The sequence below is a fragment of the Panthera onca genome, chromosome B2 (genome assembly GCF_046562875.1).
Source record: "Panthera onca isolate mPanOnc1 chromosome B2, mPanOnc1 haplotype 2, whole genome shotgun sequence".
Lineage (NCBI taxonomy): Eukaryota > Metazoa > Chordata > Mammalia > Carnivora > Felidae > Panthera > Panthera onca.
Window position 1 is genome coordinate 116,790,019 of NC_138343.1, and position 26,370 is coordinate 116,816,388.

The 26,370-nt window shown below is 42.6% G+C and overlaps 1 protein-coding gene across 11 annotated transcripts in view; it reads left to right on the forward strand.

Annotated features, from left to right (window-relative positions):
* Positions 1 to 9,304: 9,304 nt before the first annotated feature.
* The window catches only part of L3MBTL3 (L3MBTL histone methyl-lysine binding protein 3), a 130,124-nt gene continuing 113,058 nt past the window's right edge, over positions 9,305 to 26,370 (forward strand). The window contains exons 1-3 of one of the 11 annotated variants that reach the window (XM_078447305.2): positions 10,958 to 11,079; positions 11,278 to 11,461; positions 13,019 to 13,084. The gene's annotated coding sequence lies outside the window, so the exon portion shown is untranslated. The other 10 variants (XM_078447306.2, XM_078447307.2, XM_078447311.2 and 7 more) reach the window with 10 other exon arrangements.

Here is a 26,370-nt window from a genome sequence, read left to right on the forward strand (position 1 = left end):
GAGAGAGAGAGAGACACAGAGCACGAGTGGGGAAGGGACAGAGAGGGAGGGAGACACAGAATCAGAAGCAGGCTCCAGGCTCTGAGCTGTCAGCACAGAGCCCGACGCGGGGCTCAAACTCATGAACCACGAGATCATGACCTGAGCTGAAGTTGGACGCTTAACCAACTGAGCCACCCAGGTGCCCCCAAATTGACCGTTTTAACCATCTTTAATTGTACAGTACAGTGGTATTAAGTAAATTTGTATTGTTGCAAAACCATCACCACCATCCATCTTCAGAGTTTTTTTCATCTTGTAAAACTGAAACTCTGTACCCATTGAACAATAACTCCCCGTTTCCCCTCCTCCCTGCCCCTGGCAATCACCGTTCTACTCTCTGTCTCTGTGAATTTGACTACTTTGGGTATCTCATAGAATTGGAATCCTACAGTACTTGTCCTTTTGTGCCTGGCTTATGTCACGGAACCTGTCTTCAAGGTTCATCCATGTTACAGCATGTGTCAGAATCTCCATCCTGTTTTAAGGCTTACTAATATTCCATTGTATGTATATATCACATTTCATGTATCCGTTCTGTTGATGGCCATTTGTGCTGTTCCCACCTTTTGCTGTTGTGAATATGCAATATGAAATATCTGTTCAAGAGAGTTAGAAATTTTGATAGGTCATGGGGGGGGCAGAGACAGGGCATTTTAAGCTTGGGAAATAGCATGGGCCGAAGCAAAGACAAGTAACAAGGCATTGGGCTTGCTTTGCATGGCTTCCTCGTGGTTTTGTGGGGTGTAGTACCTGAAGATGGAAAGATCCATCTATTCCAGTGCTTGAAGGGCACTAAGATGAACATTTTCTAAAGTTATGAGGAACCATTTAGGGATTCGGAGCAGGGGAGTAACATTACCTACTTTATACCTGAGGAAAGTAATTGTAGTGGAAAGGATACGGGTAGAGATACAGGGTAATAATCCTGGCAGGAGACAAAGTAGTAAAAGGCGGAAGAGGGTGTAGAGGAGAGATTATTACACAGGAACAATCAGTAGGATCTGTCGACAACTGGGCATGGGTGGTAGGAAGAGGAAGTTGCACTTCAATCAGTGACTGAGAGAACAGTGACATTATAAACTGGGATGAAGAATGTGGAAGGAAGAAGCAGGCGAAAACAATAGTTACCCTTTATTAAGCTCTTCTGAGTTAGGTGCCTTCCATGCATTATGTCATTTAATCTTGATAATGGTCCCTGAAGTAGGGGTTATTATACTTGGGGGGAAACTCAGTTTGGGTAGATTAAGTTATGAAGATCTGGTTAAGTGATAGAATTGGGACCCTCACTCAGTTGGAATTCCAAAGTTGAAGGCTTTGTTCTTATAACCCCCACACCATTCCATTGTCTTCAAACACACAGAATATACGTGTGGATTCATCTCTCAAGAAATCATAAATGTAGCTCGGTAGAATGATCTCATACAAAAATATAGCCAGGAGTTCTTTACACAGTGGTGAGTTCTTCAAATGATGCTGGGTGGGTACATGAGTTCACTCAAGAGAGAATGTAGAGACAGAAGGGAAGACCAGAAGCTAATTCCAGAAGCACTCATATTTATCAAGCGGGAGGGGGAAAAAGGACGAAGCCTGAGGGACAAGAGAACATTGAGAACAGTGAACTGGCAACAAGTTCGAACGAAAAGACAGTTTCAGAGAAGGGATTAGTCAACACTGTCAAATCTAGAATCTTAAATAGAAAGTGGACTGTGGTCAGTAGATTTGACATTTAGGAAGTCATTGGAGACTCTACAGAGAAGAGGGAATATATAGCAGTGCCCATGGATTGAAGAATGAATGAGAGATGAAGAAATGAAGAAAGTGAATGTAAACTACTTGTTTAAGAAGTTTGGCAGCAAAGCAAAGGAGAAATTATGGCACAGTATTTGAAAGGGCATAGAGTTGACAGAAGGTTTTCTTTTTCTGGATTGGGAAGATAAGCATGAGTATGTTTTTTGGCTGTGAAAAAGCCAGGGCAGAATAACGGACTGTAAATGTTGGGAGACTCATGAAAATTCGTGAGGTACTAGAGAGAGTGTGACCAAGAGCGCAGTTAGAGGCACAGCCTGGGGAAGGAGTAGGGAAGTTTTCCCCTGGAGATGGGAGAGGAAAGGAGAGAGATTTGGAAGTCGAAGGAAAGAGTTGCAGAAGCTTGTGTTGGGAGAGAACGCTGGAGCGGAGTCTGACCTTGAGATGAGTAAACAGCTGATTTGGCCATGAAAGACGGAGTCAACTAGAGACAGATGAATAAATTATCCAGCTTAGCTGGGGACCCCTCTGAGTTAGGATTTTTTGTTTTGTTTTGTTTTATTATTGAAGTTTAGTTGATATACAATGTTATGTTAGTTTCAGATGTGTAACATACTGAGTTAGCAATTATATACACGCTGTGAAATGTTCACCATGATAAGTATAGTTACCATCAGTTGCCATACAAAGTTATCACAATAGGAAATATTTCAGTAAGATCATACAATGTATTACAAAGTTAATACAACGTTTGACTGTAATTCTGTAGTCAGTCAACTGAAATAGAGACCAAAGCCCAGGATCTATTTTTGGTCCAATACATTTCAGACTTTCTTGAAACTCCAGAGGGACACCTGATTGGATTTTGGTGTTTTCCAAATCTCCTTAGCCTTCTTGTAGATGCTTAACTTAGATTACTCTTGACTGATTTCATCAATGGCATACTGATTTTTATCCACTTCTGTCCTCACTTTCTACAAATTCTAAGGGCATACACACAGAAACCCTCAACACATTGACACTAGGAAAGAACCGCTTTCTTGCAGAGATTTTCACAGAAAAATAGAAAAAGATTGTGTAACTACTCAGATATTGTAAAATACTTCAATACTGAATTTCAAAATTTTGTTCTTTAAAGACTTCAAACCCATTGAGAAACCTCAGTTTAAAAACCTTCCTATTGATTGTAGTTTCTGAAAGAGAACCAGGGCAAAGGCATAGCTAGTGTAATTTAAGATTGTCTTCTTCTCAAACACTGCCATTCCGTTCGACATTCTCCATGAACCAAGTCATGTTCCAGCTTTTTTTTTTTTATATACAGTTACACTTATTGTATTTATGTGATGAATTCAATTCCAGATAGAGGTATTAACGATGGGAACTGTGCCTCAGTTACCTCCCTTATGAAAGATAATGTAGGGATGTTATAACAAATATTTAGTTAAAAAACTGAGAAGGGCTTTGAAAATGTAAAAGTGTAATATAAATGCTAAATAAAGATAATATATTCTGAGCAGCAGGCTCCTTTGAAATAGGGCCTATGAATTCCATTAGCACTCTCTGTTTACATGCTTTTAGGAACTTTTAGGAGGATGTTACCCATGAGCATGTCTGCGACATGACACCCATGGCCCAGTTACCAGCTGGGGAAGAGGCCAGTAAAAGAGCAGGTGTACTAATTTGTGTATTAGTATTTCCTTAAGTCATTCAATACGTATTTTTCTCATAGTTAATGCTGTGTCGGCACAATTCTGGATGCTAGTAATACTGCAGGAAACAAAAACAGGGTAAAATCCCAACTCTCAAGCTCACATTTCTGATTACTAAACCATGTGCCAAGGATTAGTCTTACGTAAGTCCATGAAATCATTATAACAGCTCTATTAGCTAGGTGCCATTCATATCCCCATTTTATAGATCTAGAAAGTGACGTAAAATTCGCCTCTAATTTTGCAAGTCGAAAGGGAACAAGTCAAAAAAAAAAAAAAAAAAAGAAAGGGAACAAGTCATACATCTTGCTGTTGCTTGGGTTCCTCTGTTTATCTATGTAATTCAAAAAATGACTCAATTTTCCATAAGGGATGGGGAATTACTATTGTTTTTAATTTTTAATGTTTATTTAGTTTTGAGAGAGAGAAAGACACAGCATGAGCAGGGGAGGGGCAGAGAAAGACGGAGACACAGAATTTGAAGCAGGCTCCAGGCTCTGAGCTGTCAGCACAGAGCCCCATGAGGGACCTGAACTCACGAGCCCGTGAGATCATGACCTGAGCCAAAACCAAGGGTCAGACACTTAAGCGACTGAGCCACTCCAGGGATGGGGAGTTATTATGACAGTAGTAGTGAAGACAGAAATTATAGCCATGCAGGTAGGTCTTCATGGTCACCACAGAGCAGCCTGGCCTCTCCAAGACTAGAATGACCTTTGGAAATACGAGGTCATTCAGAGCCCACTAAAGCTCTGGGAACTTTATCTTTATCTGGCTGGCTAACTTCTGCTCTGCTCTACCTTATGATTTCTATTTATGCATAGTTTCTAATGCCTAATAGCTAATGAGCCTGCACTCTACCTGGTTCCCTTTGTGAATCGTTTAGTTTTTATAATACCTATCAACTAACTTTATCTTCAGTATTCCCAGCTCATATGGCCAAGTTTAAGAACATGACTGGTCCATTTCATCACTTTTATTCATATGGGAAAGCACTCCCTGCTGACTCATAGGCCACCGCTTGCTACTCAATTCAGTCCTTGGATTAAATGCCCTTTCCTAGACCAATCAACTGTGGCCAGGAGGCCAGGTCAAATGGAAAGAACATTCTAGAACCAGGCGCTAAGGGTATCAGGAGCTATCATCACAGACATGTTCTGAAGTCTGGCAGGTGCCTTCTAATATGATTAGTTATAAGGCTTCTGGATTTAGGCTTTAAATGAGTTAGTGTATTATGAAAAATCATAAATTATCTTTTTCCTTTGAATTTACAAGGCAGTCTACCATTCCATATTATTCTGCTTTTTAAGATATGTCTGTCATATTTCTATCTTTACTTTTGTATCTAAACAAAATGATAATAAATATTCACATCTATCCAGAAGCTCTTTCTATATTAATTTCCTTAGGATATTGAGAATGTGATACACATTATAATCCCTTCCTTACCTGATGAGTAATATACCCTTTTGCTTTCACCCTCAGCATTTCAATTACACTTTATCATCACAAGCCCCGTGTTAAGGATGTATGCAGATGTATCACAGTAAAGATAACCAGGATTCAAATGAGAGCCCCTAATAAACATTTCAGTGTTATCTAGAACGCTAACAAGAACATCAGACTCAGCTCTTACAAATATCAGTCATAAGAATCTTGGCGAAATCAATGTTAACATCATTTTTATACTTGGGAAAACATGGAGCACACAGTTATGTAGGCTAAAAAAAATCAATAACTTGACTCATACTTAAAATTAAGATAATACATTAAAAAGATGATTTCAAGTATTATTCATTTAGAACATTTCTATGGAAAGATTCAATTTTACCTCAAGACTTGTGACCAATGGCACACGTTACAACACGGGGGGCTGGTGTCAGAAAAGCAGTTTGTGGCCATGAAGCAGATCAAAACTAGCCATTAGGGAATGGAACTCATGACCTTTGTCTCATTAGTACCAGGCTTAAACCAATGGAATGAGCTATAAACTGATAACATTCTGATACCTAGAGGATGGATGGGATTTTCACTCCTTAAAATTCCTTTTTTGGTTCCATATTATTTGTGCCAAAATACGACAATGTTCCTGTTCTGCGGGAACGATGGGGAAAGGACATGGCTTTCAAACCATGGCTTTCAAAGAGGCCTCAGAATTCAATTACTCTGTTTTCTTTTTCTAACTAGTGACAGAATTGAAGCCCTGATTCGTGAGGTGACCTGCCTAATGGTTCCCAGTAGGCGGTGGTAGAACTGGATTAGAACACAAATCTCTTGGACTTGACTCCAATTTCAGTTTGTGAGGGATTGGCCCATGGAGGAGGTGATCCTTGACCTGTTCCAGGGCAGGAAGAGTGAGTCCTATCAATGCAGACAAGCTTAGTGTTAGGAAAAGGGAGTTTAGGTTTTTAAATAAAAGTTTACACAGAGTAGAGGTAACAGAATAGAGTATAGTGAGAGAGGTTTTAAATGACCTCACTGGGCGGTAGTGAGAAGCTTCAAAAACTCTCTGAAGAACGAATGCAGTGATTTATTTAAAATATTTTCTATGTTGGGGCGCCTGGGTGGCTCAGTCGGTTAAGCAGCCGACTTCGGCTCAGGTCATGATCTCGCGGTCCGTGAGTTCGAGCCCCGCGTCGGGCTCTGTGCTGACAGCTCAGAGCCTGGAGCCTGTTCCGGATTCTGTGTCTCCCTCTCTCTGACCCTCCCCTGTTCATGCTCTGTCTCTCCCTGTCTCAAAAATAAATTAAAAATAATAATAATAATAAAATTTTAAATATCTTCTATGTCAAATAACTTTAGCTTCAGAATATTTAGGAATGGAGCACCCTGAAGTCATTTTGGGCGAATAAGCCTGTGTTTAGATAAATCAATACAAAGAATACTAAAGGAATGAGCTAATACTTTAGTTTGAGGTGTGAAGGAAATTGAAATCTCATCGGAAGGATGGATTTGGTTTGTGGATGTGAGGGAATAGAGCAGGGTGGTACGGGAAGAGGGGAATGGTGGAGGATGATGACATTAAGTGAAACTGGAAAGAAGGGATTCATCATGAATTATTCGCCAGTAGCTGAATGGTGGAAGGGTGAAGGAACAGCAAAGAAGCTTCTACTAGTATATTACCATTTAGGGAGCAGATGGAGAGAGGTCCTTTAAATAGTACCAGTGTATACGAAGAATACCACAGTTATCTAGATTCTAATACTGCATTCTGCCTCTATCTCAGGTGGTGGCACTAAAGGATTCTTTGTAGAAAAATGTGGTAGCAGTCTTATTTTTACATGTGAGTACCTTCAAAATATCTCCTACCCTGCACTACATCTTGGGAACAACTGAGATAAAATCTTTGAGGTTTTACTGATGATCTCTGGCAGAGAGAGGCAATATATTGCAGAAAGCCTCAACTCATCTTTATTTTTGTTAGTGAACCTCAGTAAGTGCACAGGTCTCAGGCAAGCCTTGCTCTCTATGTTTATTATTATTATTATTATTTTTATTATTATTATTTTTGAGGGGGGTGGCACACAGAGGGAGACAGAGGATCTCCTAAGCAGGCTTTGTGCTGACAGCAGACAACCTGATGCGGGGCTCGAACTCAACGAGCCCCGAGACCATGACCTGAGCTGAAGTCAGAGGCTTCACCACCTGAGCCATGCAGGCACTCCCAAGCCTAACTCTCTAAACCTTCAGACTCCTCTTCTTGGATGATTTTCTCAGAGGAAAAGTGGAACCACACAGCAAGGATGATTGTCCTTCAAGCATCAGCTTAGCTATGACTTTTCCTGGAAAGCCTGTCCTTATTGCCACAGGTGCTCCTCAAATGTACTTGCTCCGCATACCTTACTACAACACACCGTACTAGAATGCAATGCCCAGCTTGCTAGACATCTCTCTTGCCAGACTGAATTCCTTGTGGCCTAGTTTTTGTCTGCTGTTATTCCCTAGCACCTTGCAGAGTGCTTAGCACAGGTAGGCCATTAAGATAAATTTACACACTGATGAACCATCATCTCTGAAAATATATGTGAAACAGAAATATCCAAAATTTATCCAGAGAAAATAAATTGAAAATGGGTTTTTTACAAAGAAAAATCTCAAATTTAAGATTTCTATTTATTATTATTATTATTATTATTATTATTTATGGGTTTTTTTTGTGTGTGTGGTCTTAGTTTTGCGCATAGTTCATGGCCTTTTTTCCCTGCTCCTCCTATAGTCTGCCTTTGGCCATTTCACTGCTTATTATTCAAGGGCTAGGGAGAAACGGAGAGAAGCTGAAATTCAGATCAGTTAATTAGGCTGTTTGGGAGCAGCCCTGAAAAGGGTTGGATGTGGTGGGTGAAATCAATAGTTAACTGGCGGTCTGAGATTATCTATAGCTCTCACTAACCCAGCCCGCTGCACTTCACACCCCTAAACCAAGGACTGCCCAACGTATGAAGCATATTTTATAAGCTCATTTTCACTTCCTGGGTTTGTTCCTTTGTTCTTGAGTACATGGCAAGCCACATGTCCTGGTTTTTAGTTTGGAGAATTTAGTCACTATACCAACGGAAGAATCTGTGGGGTGGTCAGTTTCTCTAGGGTAATTTCATGGTCCTAAAGAAAGAAATTAACAGTTTATTTTCTGAAACTGGTTCAAGGAACATTCCTGAAGTAAGAAAATTCAATCAAGAAATAATATTACTTACATTTTGAGGAAGGATTTTTAATACAGCATTTCCATCTGTGATATATTTAAATTCTAGGCCTCAGGCAGCAATTTTGGGGAAAGGCCTCCTTTACCTTTTACGAGATGCAAAATAAATAGTCCACTCTGAGGGGTGGAGCCTTTCCCTCACTTTCCCACCCGTGCAAAATGTAAGACTTGCCTCTGCCATTCTTGAAATCACACGTGCTACTCTTTCCCCCCCTCAAACCGCAAACTGTTATTGACATGAAAATGGCTATCACAACTTCAATTACTCAAATTGTTTTGCAATACTTGTGTCTGGTAGAAGAGGGGCATGGTGAGCTGGCCGAAAGGAGGCCTGCAGTCAATAAGTGGAAGGCCGTCAATACTGAAAAACAATACTCTCCCTTGATCTAGTTTTGACGCCTTAACAAAGGCAGGTTTTGCTATTTAGGACGACTCAGCCATCTTGACGAAGGGGTACGCGAAGAGGGTAAGTCCTCCATGGGTTTATTGCCAGGGTACGGTAACACTGCCTTCTAAGTTGATGAACCAATTCCAAGATATTTCACAACAGAGGCCTAACATGTTGAAGCTATCAATAAAGACCAGCACTTCAGGAACCGAAAGATCAAGCAAGTTTTGCACACACACACTTTCCTATGCATGCTTCCAGTCCCCAAACAGGGGGAGGTTCCACCGCATAAAAGCTTCAAACTTTATTTCTTATTTTTCATGACCTGTAGCATGCATGTAAGCCTTTGGGTAGTGTTTGTATAAGACTAAGGCCCACTCTTTAATGGCCGAATGAATACATGTACGGTGCGTGCTGAATTAGCTGCTCTGAGAATTGCCTTAAAAAAAAAAAAAAAAAGTAAAGTGAAAAATAGACAAAGAAATCTATAACCTGAGCAGTCTTTCATATTTGCTTTGACTGCTCCTGAACCAGCTCTGAGCCGGGGACAAGGATATTGAAAAGATGCACCTGAAACAGTATCTGCGGGCAGCTGCATTTGCCAACCGGCTTTATTGCTGCTTTCCAGCGGCGAAGGCGCAGCAGCAGTAACAGGGAAGCCAGAGCGAGCCTCCCCGGCAGCGGCGGCGGCGGCGGCGGCGGCGGCGGCGGCGGCGGCACCAGCGCAGTTTCCCCTCTCCCCAGCCCTGACTCTACGCGCACATGCGCACTGCGCCCGCAGCCCTGGACCATTTGTCAGGACTACTCGTGAGACGGAGAAAAAAAAAAAGAGAAAATTTGGGGGTAAGAAGCGGTTGATCGGATCTAATCTCTAATTAATCAGAAGATTTGTCCGTGCCAAAGCCATTCATTTATTTTTCTGGGTGCGGATGAAAGTTAAGAGACCTATAGAGAGAAGGAAGCGCACCCTCGTCTTGTGAAACAGATCAGGGGAGGGGAAAGGACAGAAGGGGTTTCTCCCCCACTTCTCTGCGCCTCTGGGAAAGAGGAGAAAACTTAATCCCGGGGAAAAAAGTGGGCAAGTGACTCGGAAACGGCTGGAGGGGGAGTCTCTGGGCATCTCACTCTCAAGTAGTGAGTGCGAGTGTGAAAGAGGAACAAAAGAGAGAGAAAAGAGAAAGGAAAAAATGGGGGGAGGAGAGACTTGTATTTTTTTCTTTGCGCGCACACGGGGAAGGGTGTGGGGGGCCGTGCGGAAGGGAGCCAGGGCGAGGCGGCCGCGTCGGGCTCTCGCCGGCGCGCAGGCGGCGGGATGCGTGTGGGCCCCCTCCCCCGCGCCCCCCGAGCTTGTCACTTTGGTCGCTTTCATGACACCGGGCGCGGGGTGGGGGAGCGCGGCGGCGCCGGGCTCCGCCGGGGTGCGTGCCCGAGTGGGCGCCGCGGAGCTGCAGCCCCGGGCGGCGAGCGCGGCCGCCGAGGCTGGGGCGGGAGAAGGGGGGGGGAGGTTGCCGGCCGGGGGGGGGGGGCGCGGGGGCGGCCGGGGCGGCGGATCGGTGCGGCGGGAGGCGCGAGCCCCGCGCGCCGCCCCTGCGGCCCCCTCCGCCCGTGTGGCCTTTGTGCCGGGCGCGCACCGGAGAGCGAGCGAGTGAGCGAGCGAGCGCGAGAAGTACAAGTACGGGAGACCGAGGCAGTGGGAAAAGAGGCCGGGCCACTTTCTCCCCGCTCGGGCTGCGGAGAATGGACTGGTTGAATGTGCAGGCGCGTCTCCCCGGCGTGTGCAGTGTGTGTGCGCGGCGGAAAGGCCTCCCCGACTCCCACCGCGCACACGCACACTCACACGCACGCACACACTCGCGGACCCGCGGCGGGGCTCGGCGGCCGAGAGTTTGCGTTTTCTTCCTCGCCGCCTCCCCCTTCCCGACCGACTGTGTGAGAATTTCATATAGATCAGCTCCAATTTCCGCCATTTTGGGAAAGTTGCACAAAAATAAACCCTCCGGTTTATTTCTGCCCGAGGCAGGAAAGTGCTTCGGGAAGCAAGGCGGCGCGGGCCCGCCGCGGCCGTCCGCGCGGGGGAGGGCGCGGGCCGCGGGCCGGGCCGGGAGCCCGCGCCGTCGCGGCGTTCGCCCCGCTCCGTGCCGAGCCGCGCCGGCCGGGGTGCGGACGCGGGCGTGTGTCGGGAGGCGGCGGCGGTAGCGGCGGGCGGCGGCGGCCGCGCCGGGGCGGGGTGGGGGGAGGCGCGGGGCTGCTTTTCCTGCAACTTGTTTACGCCGCCCTTATATTGGGGGGACACGGAGGGGTCCGGGGCGGGCCGCCGCCCGCCTCGCGCCGCGTGCGTGTGCCGTTCCGGAATAATGGGTTTTGCACACTCGCGTCCTGGGCCCGGCGGGCCGTCCTCGCGCCGCGGCGGCCGGGCGGGGGGGAAGTAGAGGCCGGCGGGGGTGGGGATCGGGAAGCGCAGGAGCCGAGGCATCCGCCGCGCGCCCCGCGAGCTGGTGTGTGGTGGGGGGGGGGGCGGGGAGGAGAGGGAGGAAAACTTGGGAGCCCTGGAGGCGGTTGGGGGGGGCACGGTGGTACGGGCGGGGGGGAGGACGCAACTTTTGTGCTGGTGGTAAAACTTTAATTACCTTTAAAGAAAAAGGCCTTTTGATTACCTCCTCTCTCCACCCCCCCCCCCTCCTTTCTGGTCAAAGCATGGCCCACAGTGCGACCGTGAGAGAAAGTTTAAAAGCAGGCGGTTTCCTCCCCGCCTTCTCCGCGGAGGGGTGGGGGTGTCTGTTTGTCCGTCTGCGCTCGGAGAGAGGTGGGGGTAACGAGCCGCTCTCCGGGGTCGCGAAGACCGTGGCCCTTACCCCACCCTTCCACGGGGAGACGAAGGTAAACGTCGCTTCAGTTTCCCTCCTCCCCGCCTTCCCCACCCCCCCGCTTCCTTTTCCTCCCCCTCCCCGCCGATTTTTTGAGGGGACCCAAAAAACGGAGTCTCTTTCCTTATGCAACTTCCTCGGGCGCTGTGAGCACAGCCCTTCCCCCTCCCTTGCATCCCTTGGCCCGCTCCTTTCCCACCTCGGGTCCACCGCCAGAAAAATGCATTATAAATCATGCAAAGTCCACGGAAACAAAAATAGATTTTTTTTTAATTGTTCTAAGTTTAAGTTAAGGGAAACTGAGATGAGAAATAAGATTTTGGGCGGGGGGGGGGTGGGGGGTGACGGCTGGGGCGAGTGCGTCGAATTTTAATTTTGATTTTCCTGGAGCGTTGTTTGTGATATCTTTATTGGTTTTGGGAGCCCGAGAGTCTCTCTACTGGCAAGTCGGTCGCGTGGATTTTTGCGCAAGTTTTTAGAAAAACACTGACTCGAGTAGAGCATTTCTCCGGAAAGTTTCAAGTGCAGCAAAATAGCGAACATGCAAAACTGGCCAAGGGGAGACCTCTAGTGGTTAAACGCTTCTTTAAGTTCGGAAGGCCGAGAGCAAAGTTTGGCCTTTGCTTGTAGCTACGTAGTCCGTTCAGACGTGGAAGTAATTAGACGACCTGAGCGAGCAGCCAGATGTGTGTGAATGGATGCCGATCAGAAATAGAAGGTTTTAGTATTGGAGAGCAGATAAGTTCTGACGACCCAGACCCGGTGACTCGGATCCCTATTTGTTTATATGGGAAAAACACTTTGCTGTTATCTGTGATTTGAGATGGGTCTATAAACTGGGTTAGAAACAATTGTTTGTTTTTATATATTTATCCTTGCCTTTACCTTTGATCAACTTTTCATCAGGAGTCACAGCGGGTCGTTTCATTTTGAATATTAATAAAAATGCAAAGTGTTTACAACTGTGAAAAAAATTTAAAAGTCCTTTGGTTGAAATTTGTCTTTTACATAAACTGATCATTTTATTTGCCAATAAATAGAATTAAAGGCTGGTATTTAGTTTTTTAGCCGTGCAGTTTCATATAGTCACAAAATAAATAGTATCTTTTAGTTCTAAGAGTGTAATTTTGTTTCACTAAGATCTTATTTCAGAATACTTTGTATAAGTTGTGATTTAAATATTTACATATATGGGAAAAAACTGCTTACATAATATCTATTCATTTGCGAATGTGTGTTGTGCAGAGTAACTTCAATTTTAAACACAAAGGCACTGAGAGAAATTAAAGTTGAATTAAATGGTCCCTGTAACTTTCACCTGTGGGCGGTACAGTGGGGGAAAACTTTAGTTTAGCAATTTAGGATAAGGGTATAATATGAATGATAAAACCCACTTCATCTCATCCAGAACTATTTCGTTTTTAGTATACTGAATGGTATTGTGTGCAATTATGCAATAAGTCAGCGATTCAAAAATTAAACGTGTTAATTGTGGATGTGAAGTCATCTTTTTTTACGACAGTGTATTGATTTTACTTTTCCTCTCTTTAAATTAATGCTGGACCTTTAGGAGAAGTCTTGGGGGTGGACAGCAATCCCAAAGACCACCAGACAGTTATTTCTTCACTGCCACTAGGTAAGATTTGCTTGTTAAACAAATTGCTTGGTATACTTGGCAGCTGTTAAAAGCTGCAGTTGGGGGTCAGGAAGGAGAACGTGGAACAGGGTTGGCAAGAAGATATCATTTTGTGGGGGCTGCTTTGAATGCATGAAAGTCTTGACATTAAGTGTGATGAGGCTCAAATAAAACATTACGAAAAGTTGAGATTGTCCTGGATTATTTTTGGACAGGCCCTTTTACTAGACTCTTAATTTGCATCTCAATTGTACCTGTTTTCTACGGCAAGTAAATAGTTTTCTTCTTTGGAATTGAAAAAATGGGAAAACTAGAAGCAAGCACTTGTAATTTAATGTAACTGTTATCACACAGTGACACAGAAGATTCTGGAACTTGTTAAAATTTTGTCGGTGAAATTTACAGTGAGAGCTTTGGGGCATTTAAGTAATTTAACTTCGGTGGCTCAAATCCAACATGGGCCGACTTGTGCCAGATGTCACGTCAAAGGTTTGTAGTGACTTTCCAGCATGTTAGCACAGACGTGTCAACTTTTGGACATACCTCTGCAAAGAATATAGCTGTTGTCTAATAAATAAGATCTCTTTGGTAATTTGGGAGGGTGCTGGTTTGTCTCCAGTCATGCAGGGCCTGCTTTCAGGACAAAGGTTGTCCTCAGGCAAAAGGGTCAGTCCTCGTAAATAAAGCATCAAAGTATGTTCACGCTACTCTACTGCTTTCTTCTATTTATACTCTTTTTTTTTTTTTTTTTAAATTTTAATTGTAGATAGAGCACGTGCAAGCGGGGGGAGGGGGGCAGAGGGAGAGAAAGAGGGAGAGAGAGAATCTTAAGTAGGATCCATGCTCAGTGCCGAGCCGACGTGGGGCTCTATCTCAAGACCGCGGGACCATGACCTGAGCTGCAACTGAGAGTCAGATGCTCAACCGACTGAGTTACCCAGATGCCCCTGTTTCTACTTTTTGTTTTCTTTCCTCCTCTTAATTTTTTCCTTTCCTTTTTTTGCTTCTTTTCATTCTGTTTCTCTATCTTAAGTAATAAAGGAGTCACTGATTCTTGTTTGTCAAAAACAGCACAGAAGCAGTTAGCCTTACTTTTTATGAGTAGGACTAATAACCCTCATTGGACTACCTTATAACCAGGATAGGCATGATCTAGATGTCAAAACGGAATAATTACTGATGTAAAAATGATCATTAACAGGAATTTATTGTCATTTTCTGCTTGTGGATAGTCTTGAACGGCGTAATTAGCAAAACAAGTAGTTGGGGTCCGTGTATATGATGCAGTAGAGACAGCGAGGCAGGAACAACCCCAAGAAGATCATGTAGACAGAAGTAGAGGGCAAGCAGAGTAAAAGGTGTTTCCTAGGATGGTGAGTTCAGGCACGCTGAGTGGAAGACAGTGACAGTTTTTCTTCATTTGGGGAGTCATTGTGGCTGTGGATAGAGTGGTAGAGTGGGAATCAGAAGACGAGTTAGCCTCTAAGTGTATCGCGTTATGTAAGTCACTTTACCTCTTCCAGCCTAGATTTCCCCATCTGGAAAATGGGAGCAGGAGTGCTTGTCTTGCTTTCTTTGTTGAAAGGAGAAAATAAAATAAGGGTTTGAGAACTACAAAGAGTTATTCAAATGTTTGGTAGTCGTATTACCATTTTACCTTAGTCAGGCTTTGTGAAGGGCAGGAAGGAGGTTGTCAAGGGCAGAACAGAGTGATTTAATTCCTAGCTAAAATTATTAGGTTCGTTGCTGGTGTATATATTATATGGACTTGTCACAGTATTTCCAGGGGATATTTCTTTTCTTTAGGAAAAAGGTAGTTTATCTTTAATAGCGTCGGCTCATTGCAGGAAGGGACCGTGTTTTAATATGGTGCTGAATATAAACTGAAATTTATTTATCCCAATCTAGTCATTTAATAGGTAGGAGTAAGTGAAATAAATCAAATTTAAAATGATGCCTAATTGTGGAAATGGGAGGGTGGTGATAGAAGAAGGGTTGGTGTGAAGGGAATTCGTGTGCTGTAATTAATATTTTAGTTGCATGAATCTGCTGGGAAATGGAGATGAGAAAATAGGTAACTGGGGTAGGGAGGATTTACATGCTAGAGGTGGGAAAATGGGTCCTGCACATGACTGTGGATTTAGGGAAAGGTCCTCACAGGGCTTCCCTTTACCCCACTTATGTTTTCCAGACCCCTTTGCCACTTTATTCTAATTATAACCAACTATTATCTAGATAGGAAAAAAAAGTCACAATGACTCTCTGTCATTATTCTAAACTTGCTGATAGTGAACTTGACAAACCCTGACAAGTTTTTGTTGGTTGTAGTTCATCTTTCTTCTCTTGTAGACTCTCCAATCAATGTTCTAAGAATCCAAAAACAATACTGTTGGAGAGAAGAAATAGGTGTCCTGTTGAATTAGTCCTTGAATAATTGAGGATTGATTCTTGAATAATTTCCACTGGTTTGTTTGGTAGTTTATTTCTAAGAAATATATATTTCAACCAAGGTTCTTTGTAGCAGATAGGGTTAGGATGGGAAATTTTTAATAGAATTTGCTTCGTGTGGTGTGGGACAAGTGTACCCTTGGAGTCCTAAGGGTGGGTGTCCTTAGTGATCCCTCTTGCAGTGTTTCTACTAGTTAACCAATTTTTAGTGAGCTCTTAAAGTGCTGAACACCAAAAGACTAGGTCTTTGCCCATGAGTTCCCTAGATCCTAACCCCTAAGAATTGACTGGGCTCAATTCTGAGCTCTGTTAATAAGAGTATAGCAGCTGCACTTGGTACCAGTAGGAAAAAACAAGGGACCCAGCACTCTTGGGAACCAGCGAGTCTGGAAACAAGATTCCTGGGTTTACTGAAGCAGGACAGTGCCATATAATTGTATATACATGGCACAATATAGCTCATCCTTTCTTGAGTGAGATCCTTTAAAATGACAAAGCATGGAAGAGACCGTCTGCTCCAGTATGTTTGTATCCTTTTCATGCATATTAGGCTGATCGCCTTTGTTATTTCCTACTGAAATTCAGGGCATCTGTAGAAGATATATTTTGTAAAGGACTTCATTACCCAGTGGGAATATTTTCAGGTTTTTTTTTTTTTTTTTAACTAAGTTAAATTATTTCACTGACACTTGAGGATATGAGTAAATAGTGGCCGACTATGAACTAGCTTGTACTGATTGTAGCAATAGCTATGCAACAAGGGGAGGAAAGCAAAACACCAGGAAAGGTACCCTTGCAATGTAACTGAGTTGGATTGATGAAGTCAAATGGAGAAAGACGTTTAAAAACTCCCCATTTACGAGACAGGGTGCTTGGGGGGAAAGAACAAGGATGTTTGAGAAGAACTTAAGCGAAATTGGTTGATCTTGGCTGAGAGAACTTCTCGCGAGTCTTGGTTTCTTCCTCAGAAGTGGACCTAGAATTGGTGACTTGAACAGTGATTGGAAGAATTACTTGTGTATTATACATAGTAGCAAAATGCTTACTTTATTATTATTTCTGTAAGGATTCTGTGTCCGTCAACTAATATTTATTAAGCACCTATTTTTTAGAAGTCTCAGGTAGGGAGTGCTTCGCATAATCAACACGTAGAACAGAGTTGAATGAACGAATGGGTTAGGGCTCTAAAGAAAGCAGCAGTCCTTGGCCTCAGCATGTTCATAAATCTGGTTGAGGAGAGAACCCACACACGTACAGTGATGAACAAAACAAAGCTGTGGTTGAGTGGGAAAGGTCGAGGTGAACGTGGTAAGTACTGTGGTAGTACCACTGGGTGTAGTGTCCAACCTGTTGCTGAGGGAAGGACCTGGGAGGGAGGGTGTTGGCTGCAAAACAGTGTCAGGTGTTGGTATGTTAGGTGTAATTGTATGTTGAGTGCCTTCTGAATGTCAAGCATTGAACTGGGCACTTTTTATATTCATTCATTCATTCATTCATTCATCCATCCATTCATGCATCCAACAAATACTGAGTGCCTTCTGTCTGCCCAGGTACTGTTCTAGGCACTGAGTACTGTCTAGTATTTTCACAAACTTTGAGCGTTTGGTATTATTATTTCACTTTTGGAGCAATCTGGTGCTCAGAGATATTCAGTAACTTGTCTAAGTTCATAACATGCAGTTTGAAAGGGGTGGAGCCGTGGAAAATGATACTGGTTTATGATTGTTTTGTTAAGGTTTCCAATTTTCAAAAAAGCAATTCTTTGAATATTTTTAAGAAAACACATTTCCAGATTAATGTATTTGCTCTTACACATTTGTTTACTAAGATAAGCAATAGCAAACAGGTATCACAATAAATAATGGGGAGAGAACTCTATCTCTTTCCTTTTCCCTTTTTTTTTTCTTTTTTAAACCAAGCATTGAGAAAAAGACCAATTATTGAGTTGTACTGAAAAGAACACCTTGGCCTAGCTCATGGCCTTGAAATGATCACAAACTGTTAAGAAAACATAACTCAGATTAGGTTGAGAATTACTGGGCTTATTTATAAAGAGGTTCACTTGTTCTTTGTAGGAAGAGATGGGATGAGGCAGCAGGGTTAGTTCTGAAAAAATGTAGATCAATCAGTCAATAGAATAGGACCTACGTTTTTTAAAGTGAACTTGAAAGATGATGGGATTTACTCAGAAGGCAGGATTGTAGAAGGAAGGAAGAAAATTTAATTGAGGGAGAGAGAAATTGGTGGTGAGAAACTTGGGGCAGGGCTGAATGTAGCGTACTGGAATCAAAATTAAAAAAAAAACAAAACAGGAAATATGACTAATAATATATTCAACAACAGTGCTATGGTTACTGTTCTACTCCTTAACCAGAAGAGTATGCTCATGTTTGCCAAATGAAGTGAAGAGTCTCTATTTATTCGTTGGCTAGTTCTGTGTTGCAACGGGAGTCAGATAGTATCTCCAGTGTGTGAGTTACGGTCCGTCAGGCAGAGCCTTAGTCTGACTTAGAAGGCTATCCCTGCATGCATTCATGATAGGGTAATGGACTGCTTCTCCTCTAACGAAGCTCTATCAGCCTTTAATTTTTTTTAAATTTGTTTTTTTAATGTTTATTTATTTTTGAGACAGAGAGAGACAGGGCATGAACGGGGGAGGGTCAGAGAGAGAGGGAGACACAGAATCCAAAGCAGGCTCCAGGCTCTGAGCTGTCAGCACAGAGCCCAAGGTGGGGCTCGAACTCACAGACCGTGAGATCATGACCTGAGCCGAAGTCAGAAGCTCAACCGACTGAGCCACCCAGGTGCCCCCACCCTTTAAATTTTTTTGAGCATTTACTGCATGCCAGGCTGTTTTAAGATTGGACAGTAGCTTTACGTTATGTGTAATTTTTCAGAATTAAACTACTTCGGTAGGAGAACATTTTGAGTAGGATTGTTCAGGCACCAAAATCATTCGATCATTTCCCCCCCATCTGTTACACTGACTGAACCCTGAACTCTGAATTGAAATTCCTAAGAGGTCAGTCTGGTCAGGTGGTTGAGATCCACTTTGTGTTCCTGTTAGCTAGATTTGAGGCCTAGCTGTTCAGTCTGTTGGTAAGGAGTTTAGCTACCAATGGTTATCAACATAAACCTGTAGACTTGACTTCTGAGAAAGAAATAAAATCTGGTCACAGCTACTTTATTAGATACAAAAGAGAAATCAAGTGTAAATCTTTTTTTTTTTTTTCTTTTTTTTCAACGTTTTTTTTTTTTTTATTTATTTTTGGGACAGAGAGAGACAGAGCATGAACGGGGGAGGGGCAGAGAGAGAGGGAGACACAGAATCGGAAACAGGCTCCAGGCTCCGAGCCATCAGCCCAGAGCCTGACGCGGGGCTCGAACTCACGGACCGCGAGATCGTGACCTGGCTGAAGTCGGACGCTCAACCGACTGCGCCACCCAGGCGCCCAAGTGTAAATCTTAATTTTAGCTCTGTGTTCTATAAAAAATACGAAGCAGAGTAAGAAAAAAGAAGGTACTACTTTTAGCGTTTAAAAAATTATGAAATGAAATAAGAGAAAAGAACAAGATACTACTTTTAGTTTTTCTTTTTTGAGTTCATGCATATTTTGCATAACCATGGACATATCTGTGTCAGACAGGTTCTTGTTCTTTTTATGCCCTTTGAGTCCCTTTAATGGGTGTAAAATTTGTATTATGACCCTATTAGTGTAGTGATGATGATATGATAGCACTTGTCAGGATGTTTTTGCCTCAAACTGAGATATCTTCTACTCTGTACATTGAAAATGAACTTACCAATAAAAGCATTTGATGAGAGTGTGTTAAATATGCCATAGGCCTGTTAATGTCAGTTTGTGATTTCGTTTTCTATGTACATTTTTTTTTCTTGAAAGGCATTTTTCATTTTCTGTTCCTCCTTTAGAGGAAGTAAGTAGGTTAGGCCACAGAATCTCAAATAATTCATCCTTCTTACAGTAACAAGCGGGAAGGCAGGAAGTTGAGATTTTTGTCAAGTTTGCTTTCAGTGACTACCCCTTTGCATATAATCTTCATGGCAGAAAAGGTAGCCAATCAGATAAACCATGGCTGCATTCATAGTTTTCTCATTAAAACATGACCAGGACATACAGGTTTTGAGAAAATATCAGTAAGAAGGAACCATCCTAATAACCAGTTTCACGTTTGAAGGAAGCATAGATCAGGCATCTACTATAGAAGGATAGATGTGGGCAGAAGACCCAGATTCTCGAGGATTTGTTCTTGATGGTACAGAGATTTCGTTTCTCACATTGAAATGATCTAGAGTTTTGCCTGCCTCAAATCTATGAACTTGGGCCCTGGGGGCAAAATTTCACATCTCTCCACAAAGGATCTCAATTCCAGGATGTGTGCAATTCAGAGTTCTTATCAGGCGGGTGAGTAGGGATATCAAAGCTGGTGTCTGTCATGCTTGATTTGAAAGGAAAATGTTTCTTTGTAGCAATATGTGTTTGTTGAGAGATGCTTCAAGTGTGAGTTTAGATTTTTCTCTTATCCTTATTGAATAATCCTGTTTAAGAGGTTTGAATTTAACTTCTTTTGATGTGTTCTCCACTGACACTTAAATAAGAGTTTCTTGGAGCAGTAATGTTACGCTTCTGCCAAAGAGATAAATAAATACTTAGCAGCATAGCTGTTAGTTAGAATTTCACCGGAGAATATGAGATAGATGGACAAATACAGATCTTTTTTCTGATTTCCCCTGTCCCAAATTTCCACCCACAACTAGTCTGTTGCATTTTCCCCTTCTCTTTTTATTCATTCATTTGATAAATTTCATTGATACCTACAGTGGATATTCATAAGGCATAAGGAAATGAATAAAGCAAGGTCTCTTTCTTCCAAAGCCTCCTCTCAGTAGATCATCATGATACAGTGTAACAAGGATTGTGATTGGGGTATAGATTCTCTCTTCCCAGTCCCACTTCTGGTATGTCCCTTACACATACTCCAGTACTTGTACAGAGAGAGACTCATTCTAGTCTCCTTTTGGTGGTGGTGGGGGCGGGGGGGGAATTGGGGAGGTGAAATCCCATCTCTAGTTTTCATCTCTCTTTCTCCTCCCAGCCTTTTGCAGGTCCTGGAACCACAGTTGATATGTGAGGAAGCTTTTATACTTCCTCGGCAAAAATATCCTTAAGGTTGCCAATGGCCTACTCTTGGGTCGTTATTCGGAGATTATGTTCTTCTTACGTTTTTTGGTTGTTAAAATGTTCTTTCCTTTATAAGAGTGTGGCAGAACTAATAGTTACTGACCTTGTGTCAGTTTCCCAGATTCATTTGGAAATTGTACATGTCCATGAAATCCAGAGCCTTGCCATTGTTCTTAACCTCCCATTTTACTTTACCTTCACCTCTGGACTCCTGAGAAATCAAGTAGGGCGTGGTGGTGCAAAGGTCTTGGTCCTTGCAGTTATCATTCCTCTGTGCTGGTATGCTTTAGATATTGGGTGAACTGGTACTTGGAGGGAATATGGACACTGGAGAGCAATTTGTTTTCTTTTCTTCAGAAAACCACAGTTCTGTGTGTTGAGTGTCTGCCATGTGCAAAACACTCCCAGCATGCATAATTTAATTTAATTTAATTTAACTTTATTTTATTTTTTTAATGTTTGTCTATTTATTTTGCGAGAGAGAGAGCGTGCGCAAGCAGAGAGGAAGAGAGGAAGGGAGAGAAAGAATCCCAAGGGGGTTTCGCACTATCAGCGCAGAGCCCTATGCGGGGCTCAGTATCATAAACCACGAGATCATGACCTGAGCTGAAATCAAGAGCCAGACGCTCAACCAGCTGAACCACCCAGCTGTTCCTACTTAGAGTGCATGATTTGGAAAAAAGTTTTTACATCTCTGTAAAGTAGCTCTTCCCATTCCATTTTATAGATGAAGGGGCCGAAGCCTCAGGAGAGGTGAGGTACCCTACCCAGGAATATGCAGTAATTTGTAAATTGTGAAGCCAGGATTCAAACATGGGTACTCTGGCTCCAGAACCCGTGCTTGCCAGCCTAGATTGGCTTCTGTGTTGACTGAAATACAACATACTGGGCACTGTGGTATAGTCTGAGGGACACTGTCTTAGGAGATAAAAGTTTGTTTCTAGGCTGGGTGACTTCAGTTTTCTTGTCTGGAAAATGTAATCCATCTTAAGAGGTACTTGTGAGGGTCAGATTGGTTGGTATTCTTGAGATCCTTTAAGATGACAAAGCATGGAAGAGACCAGCTGCTCCAGTGTGTCTCTACCCCCTTCGTGCACATTAGGCTGCTGGCCTTTGTCTGATTACCCCTTTGTAGCCTTGTATTTGTGAGTATGTGCGTTCTCCCCTTGCAGGCTGTGTACCTGTCTCATGTCACGAAGGTACAGGCCATTGGAGAGTGAATCAGAAAACTGTAGACAGGCCTTAGGAGTCAGAGGCCGTATCTTTCTCAGAATCACTTTCTCCAGCCTCGACTTCAAGGGCTACAAGTCCTGAGGGCATTCCCCCGTTGTAGATACTATGAATCTCAATACTCGGATGCCGGTTGGGAACTAGGTCAGAAGGTGGCATCTGTAGTGGAATCTAACCTAAAGATGAATACATTTTTATCCTGTAAAACACTACCTACTTTCATGTCATTTCCTGAATTTATTTTCCATCACGCAGCATTTTCCCAAAGGTCGGACGCAGGGGGGTGGGAGGGCTCCATGGAATTCGATGTTCTGTGATAATAGAGTCACAAGGCCAAGTGACTGTGGAACGCTTTGCCGCGCTGCTGCTGAGGTACTCTGTACGTCTCCTGGAGACCCTGAGGGGATCCCACATCTCTTCCAACAAAAAACTTGTTATCACAGGGCAGGAATCAATGGTCTCCTAAAAGTTGTGTTTTGAGGGACAGACTGGGGTGCGTTGCCCTAGCCTTTCATCAAGTTTTGTTTCAAAGCCTTAGCCTGGCCAGCAGTGTGTAGTCAGACCAGCCTGGTAGCAGGGAGAGCCTGGCCTTCAGGCCCAACCCCCTCTGCTTATGGCGGATCCTTCTCCATCATTTCAGAGGTATTGTTCTGTTAACAAAGGTAATAGTCACGGGAAACAAAAGCAAAAATAAACTATTGGGACTACATATAAAAAGCTTTTACAAAGAAAGGAAACCGTTAACAAAACAAAAAGACATCCTACTGAATGGGAGAAGATATTTGTAGATGATATATCCAATAAGGGATATCCAAAGTATAGAAAGAATTTCTACAACTCAACAACAAAAAAATCCCAATCTGATTAAAAAACGGGCAGAGGACTTGACTAGACTTTTTTCCAAAGCGGACATACAGATGGCCATCAGACAAATGAAATATGCTTGACATCACTAATCATTCAGGAAATGCAAATCAAAACCACAATGAGATAGCACCTCTTACCAGTCAGAATAGCTAGTATAACAAAGACAAGAAATAGCATGTAGTGTAAAGGGAACCCTCATGCATCGTAGGTGGGAATGCATTTTGATGCCGCCACTGTGGAAAATAGTAATGGAACTCCTCAAAAACTTAAAAATAGAAATACCATATGTCCAGTAATTCTACCAGGTATTTACCCAAAGAAAACAAAAACACTAATTTGAAAAGATAACATACACCCCTGTGTTTATTGCAGCCTTATTTATAATAGCCACGATACGGAAACAACCCAAGTGTCCATCCATAGATGAATGGATAAAGAAGATGTGGTATATATACGGTGGAATATTACCCAGCCAAAAAAAAAAAAAAAGAAAGAAAGAAAGAATGAGACGTTGCCATTAGTGACAACACGGATGGACCCAGAGCATATAATGCTAAGTAAAACAGGTCAGACAGAGAGAAACAAATACCACATGATTTCACTTGTATGTGGAATCTAAAAACAAATGAACAAATAAAAAAACAGTCTTGTACAGAGAGCAGAATGCTGGTTGTCTAAGGGGAGGACGGTGAGGGGATGGGCAAAATAGACGAAAGGCATTAAAAGGTTAAAAAAAAAAAGCTAGTACTCTTTTCTGGAGCTATGTAAATATGAGATATTATTATTAACAATAAAATACCTACTTTGATGTAGTGATCTTGAATCTTGTGATGCAGATTTTGAGTAAGTGCTCTACCGTAAGAGCTAGTATAGAAATAAAATTCAATGAAAGAAACGAAAGTAATTCTAGCTTTTTTTAAGGTCACTTGAGCAGCTTTCATGAACTCAAATAATTGTTAAACCAGTTAATTATAATAAAAAGCCAACAGTTTATTGATTGCTTACTATGTGGTAGGCAGTATGCTAAGGTATTACCTGATGTATCTCGTGGAATCCCCACCCGTGCCCACTTCAGAAAGGCTCCTCCATTCCCCACACTTTATAGGTGGGGGAATTGAGACTTCCAGAGATGAACTGCTCAGAAGCTACCCTTAGGTAATTACCAGATTTTGCCAAGTGAAAGGAAGCGGAGGAAGGGAGGGAAGTGGTTGAGGAAAGGCTGAGGGATAGAAGGGGGGACTGGTGAGAAGATGGCAGGTGTTAAGGATGATCCATGACGTATTTGATGAGCACCTGTGAAAGGGTGACGAGGAGCTGGGTAGGTGGGGTTAGGGAGGCTCAAAGCAGTTTCCTAAGCCACATTAAGAAGGTGTGGAGAGCAGCTTTTTAGGTGATGTTACCGAATAATGATATTAGGACTTTTTGTAGGTCACAGTGTGCCAGATAGAGCATTTGGTTAGCGACTGATGACTTCTACAAAGTAAACAAAAAGCCAGCTTCAGTTGATGGTATGAAAGTGGGCATCTTAGCAGCAAGGCGTTAGATGGACTTTTCTCACCGATACACGTTGCTCTGTATCTCTTTGCTGGGTTTCTCCTGCATAGTTTGCATTTTTGTTTGGTTCGCGGTAATGATTTTAGGGTTAACATTCCTGACTCTTTACAGAAGATAGGTTGCTCTGTTAACCCAAACTGATCAACACCAGGTGCTGATATCTCAGTTCTGTCATCTGGCAGAATTTTAATCCGATTCTGCTTTTGAGGTGATGTTTATCCTCATAAGCACTTCCAGTTCATAGCCATATCATCTTTACGCCTTATTTTTGAAAAATGTGCCTATTAACTATAAGGCTACAAAATACAACCCTAAAAAAAGCAACTGTAGCATTATTGAAACAATTTAACTGCTTTTAGTGAACATTAGCTAGCCATTCTTCTAGAAATAATATTTTGAAACTGTGGTTTGAGCAGGAATGGCCTGGCTATAGGTAGCTGCCTTTCTTCATAATCTTTATTTCCCACCTTATCTGCAGATTGAGACTTTTGGTTTATAGGCAGTGCCCACTCTTTCAGTTTATTTTGAGCATCCTAGATTGGGTGGCTTATCTCTCAGGACTGTTAATCTTGTCTTCATCTCAGCCCCAGGTAGGTTCATCATCTTGCCGGTGCTGTAGGAGCTCAGCACTGGGGGAGTCCAAGCCCCTCACTCAGAGCCACCGCCTTATCCACTCAGGGCAGAGATGAATGAAGGGATTGTATGAAGGGGGGATTATGAAGGACACACAAACTCTGTTTATCTCTTGTCAAAATAAGATAAGGGTAGATTCTTGACGTCTGTGAAGAATACATCCCAAGGCAATCGCCAATTCCCAAATTGAAAGAAATCATTGTAACATACAATTCCTTCCTTCAGATTGCAAAAGTATAACTGAAAAATGTAAATGATCTCTCTAGACCTGAACTACTTATCTTGCTTGATGAGCAATTTTTGTACTGTCTGGAGCACTTATTGAAACAAATTCACACATCTTTTCTACTTACTTCCTTTTGGAGCATTTGGTAGTTTTGTTCACACAATGTGTCTGAGTCATCATTACATTTGACATTTCAGTCTTTAATTTATCTGAAACTTCTATTTTGTGGCTAGGGCCTATCACTTTCATAAACATTTCCATACGCCCCTCATTCTGTCATCAACACTAGAATCAACTAGCAGTTAATTGTGTTTGTTTCATTTCTTAACAAGAAACAGAGTTTTATCTCTTTATTCACAGTGGCCGTAGTGTAAGACTGAGGGCTGTGAGTAAGGGCCTACCTGGACCTTGGCTGACCAGGGGCTTGTCCTCGTCCCTCAGCTTTATGCATGTCTCATTCAGAATTGTGGCTTTGCAAAATGACAAATTACTAAATGTCATGGGAACTTCAGATGCTACTCCGGAATGGTAGAAACCATAAATAGTCTGTGAATGCCAGGAATCTACTGTATACTTCTGATACCTGAATTGTAGAGAAGCAAACCCTATCCTTCCTCTTCTCATCCATCTGTAGAGCTGGTGCATTTGCATATATCGTTAAATACCTGCTATTTAAATTACCCAAGAGCTTTGGGGAAGTTGACTTCCCTTAGTGACTTCTGTGCTAAAGCTTCTGTTGTTGGCAGCAATAACAAGCTAACTATTTTCATGGGAAGACATGCCTTTTATTACGTGGACTATGCTCAATAAACCTGGAAAAGGATTTTAAAACATTTTTTTCATTAATTTATTTCTTTTAAAAAACATTTAAACAGTCAATAGGTGTGAAAGGATGTCCAGACAGTTTCCTCCCATGACAGGCTTTTCAGCAAAGTATTGCTCCTTCCTGGAGGCAGCCACTGTTAGCAGTTTTTGAGGAATCCTTACAGAGAAAACGTATGCGTATACGAGTAATACACACACGTATATATACGCGCATATATATACACGTATATGTATGTACACACACACACACACACACACACACACACACATACCTCCCCTTTTGTTTTATAGAAATGGTAGGA